Source organism: Myotis brandtii, unplaced genomic scaffold (assembly GCF_000412655.1).
Source record: "Myotis brandtii unplaced genomic scaffold, ASM41265v1 scaffold779, whole genome shotgun sequence".
NCBI classification, from domain to species: domain Eukaryota; kingdom Metazoa; phylum Chordata; class Mammalia; order Chiroptera; family Vespertilionidae; genus Myotis; species Myotis brandtii.
The window spans coordinates 337,394-342,455 of record NW_005371125.1 but is presented as its reverse complement, the minus strand read 5'-3'; positions in this window follow the sequence as shown (position 1 = coordinate 342,455).

Here is a 5,062-nt window from a genome sequence, read left to right as displayed (position 1 = left end):
GAGTCTCAGTGTGCTTTTCTCTTTCCTTCTAGTTGTAGAATTTCCACTCAACCAGCCTTCCTGTGGTTCTGGATGATGTCCGCTTTGTCTTTTAGTTTTATTTTTGAAGTGGTTGTGCTAGGCAGCAATTTCCGGTGTTTATCTATGCTGCCATCTTGTTTTTTCCAAAACTCTCCTTGCTCCCCTTCTTGACCTTCTAGTACCACTATTATGTGGATGTTGTCTCATTTAATGTTGTCCCAAAGCTTTCTTAAACACTCCTGCCTTTTATTTTTTTTCCCAATTGCTGTTCAGATTGGGTGTTTTTCTACCCTCTCTTCTAACTTGCTAATTTGGTCCTCTGCTTGTTAGAGTTCACTGTTGATACCTTCCATTGTGTTCTTTATTACAGCAATGTAATTCTTCATTTCCTCTTAATTCTTGCACATGTTGGTGAATTTCTCATCTGGATGGTTGAGCATCTTTAGAACCATTACTCTGAATTCTTTCTCCAACATATTGATTGCCCCCATTTCACTTAGTTCCTTTTCTGGTGATTCCTTCTTTTCTTTCCCTTGGGGATTGTTTCTTTTCTCCAAATTTTGCTGTCTCTTTCTGTCCCAGGGCACCCTGCTTGGGAGATAAAAGATTCAATCCCCTATAGGTCCAATATTCCATATATAGTTTGCCCAGAGGCTGGGTCTGCCTTAAGTCTCACGCCTGAATTGTATCCCTTTCTTCCACGGATGTGTTCCTTCAGTTTTCTGCTTTGGAGGCTCTGGGTGGTGAGGGAGCATGCACAGTTCCTCTGGTGTGTAACACCCTGTAAGGGGGATCCAAGCCTTCTGGCATGCAATTTGCTGTGCAGACCTGCCACCTGCAGCAGGGTGGCACCCTAGATCCCTCTGGCAGCATATTTGCAGTGTGGTCCTGTGCCCCATGTTTGGGTGCACTGGATTGTTCCAGGTCTTTCTGGCAGAACTGTCCTGTGGCCTGGAGTTGTGTGTGTTCCGGGTTGCTCTGTTTTGCTACAGTTTCACTGTCTTGGTGCCCAGGGTTGAGAGAGAACTGGGTTGCTCTGGGTCACAAAATCAGCACTCCCTTGTGGCCAGGAGTAGGGTATAGTCTGGGTTGCTCCAGGTCACCCCAGCAACTAGATCCAGGGACCTGGGTTGGAGTGGGTGCCGGGTGGCTTCATGTCAGTCTGGCAGCATGGTTCTAGGGCCTGGAACAGGGGTAGGTTGCAGAGGTCCCCTTGGCTTGCACTCATAGCAGGGTCCTGAGTGGGATCCTGAGACGCTGCATCCAAGGGGGTTGGTGAGGAGATGCGCATGTCATAGATGTCTGAGAGCTGCTGTGAGGTACTGCACTACCCTCTTCCAGGGCATGGTGGTGGTCCCACTTGGGTTACCCTTTCTTCTAACTTGTTACTGCTGGCTTGTTACTCCCTGCATGGATCTGGAGTGGTGTCCAAGGCCAGTCTGGGTGTTTGTGTGGCTGTGCTCCTAGATTCTGTTGCCCCCCCCTACAAGATGGCATGGACTCCTCATCAAAGCTGCTCCTGCCCTGAGATTGCCTGCAAGAGTAGCAAGAGCTCTCTGTCTAGGAGAGCCCGATCTGCCAGTCCCCAAGACACCTGTGAGATCTAAATGTCTCTCACTCACCCACACACACACAAGTTCACACACTTCTCTCTCACTAGTTTATTCACTAACACTCTCTCCTTTCTTACCATCCTGCCAGCCGCCATGTTCTAAAAACATCAGGGAGTGTCTTTTGGTTTTCAGCAACCTGCTTGAAGTTCCAAGCGATCCAGTTATCCACTGCTTCTGTCTGTCTCCATGGGCCTTGACTGCAAGCAGGAGGGGCCAATCTACCCCCTAACGTAGGTTTGTTAGCAGTACAGGGTCCAGGGCTAGATCAGCAAAATTCCCCTGCTCCCTGGGCTCCACCTCTGCCAGCTAGCCAGCTGTTTATCTTAATCATTCAAAAGTCTGTTTCTGAAAGGAATATAGGTGGGGGACTTGATGTTTAGCTTTCAGGGAAAAGGTGGCTGTGTTGTCCTATCCCAGAGCTACTCCTCTGTGAGTGGCCAAAAATATTACTCCGCTCTTGGCTGAGCAGATATCCTTGTATGGAGACCAACATGGTCAGCCTCAGAACCTTGAGATTTTTATCAATTTGGTTCCCAGAAGAGTGGGACAGATGCCCCTTTCTCCAATTAAGTCATTGAGGTCTCCTTGAGACTCTTCATACTTTTAAGCTTGGCCTCTGCCTTTGTTTCCTCTGAGAAGCTCAAAATGCAGAGTGTGCAGGGTTCCTGAAGTTAGGACGGCTGTATCACTTTCCCTGAGGCTACTATGAGCGACTAGCTCCTCTTAGGCTGTTTTTATTTGGATGTGTATGAACAACCAAATACAACACACCTGGCTATTGCTTTTTCATGTCTCCCTGGCCTGCATCCCTTCCCAGCCTCTCCACAGGCACCTCAAGTCCATGCCTACCTCCCTGAACCAAAGGCTCAGGTGAGTAGTTGCAAATGAAAACTCCTGTGCTCTGGGTTTAGAGAAAAACAAAACAAACAAACAAATGAACAAACAAAAACACCACAAAAATGTGGAATTCTCTCACACTAGTTGTGGTCTGCTGGCTCCAGACTCTGATGTGGCCAACAGTCTTGTCACCTTTCACAACTGGATTTTATGTGAGTTGCAGGTCTCGGCTCTGGTCCTTGAGGGTGTGGAGCCCAGCCTAGATTCTAGGCATCTATCTTCTGAGGGAACATACCCTCTCATAGTCCAATGCTCCCTTCTCTCTCTGCCCTGGGAGCTGGGTCCACTTCTCTCACAACCTCACTCTTTCTACAAGTCTCCAGGTGTTTTTTGTCCCTCCTTGATATAAGTCTCCTCCTCAACTGGACTTTACTTGGTAATTCCAAGTAAATGTTCTCCCATTTAGTTGTATTTTCAGTATGGCCCTTGAATGAGGTGTGCAACAGGTCTGCCTATTCAGCTGCCAGGACCCTACAGCCACACGGGACAAAGACCTGCTACCACAATTGCAGATCCATGGACATCAAGACTCCAGATATCTTGGCCACAGATTTCTGAGTCACAGAGCCCATACCCCTCCCCATCAGCCCACTGCAGTGTCATAGGACCTGATAGACATGCTCCTCATGAGTAGGCCTCCTATAGACACAGGGTCGTTGTGCGATGTAACTTTGACTCTGGGCGTGTGCACCTGGGAGTCTGTTTCTCGCGGCCCATGACCAGGCCTCCTACAGACATAGGGCAGCTGTACTACCTGACTTTGATTCTGGGCACTCACACACAGGAGTCTGTTTCCCATGGCATAGGAGTGGGCCTCCCGTTGACACAGGGTAGCTGTGCAACCCAGCCCCCCAAGCAAACTGGGGTCAATGATTCTCCATGCAAGCAGCCGCACTGAGCATCAGTGACTTGACTCTTGGCGCATACATGCGGGGACTCTGTATCTCATTGTGCATGCACAGGAATCCTTCTCAATGCATGCACACTGAGTGCCAGTGTCTCCAATTCTCAGGGCAAGTGCACACAGGGACCCTGATTCTCAGCGTGAGGCTGCACCGAGTAACAGAGACTCTGATACTTGAAACTTAGCATGTGCACATGGGGACTCTGACTCCAGGAGTGTGCTAGGTGAATATGATTTTTTGGTGCATGCCTGCAGGGACTCTTTCTCAGCATGGCACATGCAGGGTCCTTGATTCTAGGTGTGCACACCAGGCCATACTGGGTGCTGGTGACTTTGATTCTCAGTGTGCATGGCTCCCACTGATCCACGGCAGCCACACGTATTGGTGTCATAGCTCTTCAGTGACACTTGTGTGGCATGATGCTCTCACTGCTCATGGCTCAGGCCCCTGCAACTTGACGTTTGGACCTTCTGGTGATAGATAGAATGGGGAGACAACTAAACAATCCCCAGAGGAAAGAAAAGGCGGAATCGCCAAAAAATAAATAAGTGAAATGGAGGCATGCAAAATGACAGAAAAGGAATTCAGAGTAATGGTCATACAGTTCATAAACCGGGTGAACAAGAAAATCAACAACCCGTGCAAAAATCAGGAAGAAATGAAAAGTGATATAGCTATAATAAAAAATGCTCTGGAAGGTTTCAAAAGTAGGCTAGAAGGAGTGGAGGACCGAATTAGTGAGTTAGAAGATGAGGTAGAGAAACAAGCCCAATCTGAACAGAAACTGGAGAAAAAAATTAAAAAGCAAGAGGAGAGCCTAAGGGAGCTTTGGGACATAATGAAATGAAGTAACATATGTATAATAGGGGTGCCAGAAGGACAAGAAGAGCAGCTAGGTTTAGAGAATCTATTTGAAGAAATAATGACAGAAAACTTCCCTGATATGGGGAAGAAAAAAAAAGTCACACAAGTCCAGATACCCAAGCAAGATGAATCCCAAGAGACCCACACCAAGAAACTTCATAATTACAAGGGCAAATGTAATGACAAAGAGACAATCTTAAAGGCTGCAACAGAGAGTTACCTACAAAGGATTCCCCTATCAGATTATCAAAATACCTCTCAACAGAAACACATCAAGCTAGAAGGAAATGGAAGGAAGTATACAAAGTGATGCAAGACAAAGCAAAGAATCTAAGAATACTCAATCTAGCAAGACTATCAATCAAAATTTAAGGGGAAATCAGAAGCTTTTTTTGTCTGCAATGAAATAAATGCTAAAGGAAATGATGTAAAAAGAAGAAATAGAAAGGGAAGAAGGAACACAGGCATAAAGTGCAGAAATGACTACAAACAAGTACCTATCAATAAACACATTCAATGTAAATGTAAATGTAATGTAAAAACATTAAATGCTCCAATCAAAAGACATTGAGTACCAGAATGGATAAGAAAACATGACCCATATATATGCTGTCTACAGGAGACCCACCTGAGAACAAGGGACTCACACAGACTGAAAGTGAAGGGATGGAAAAATATATTTCAGGCAAATAGAAATAAAAAAAAGCTGGGGTAGCAATACTTATATCTGACAAAATAGACTTCAAAGTGAAGACCATAACA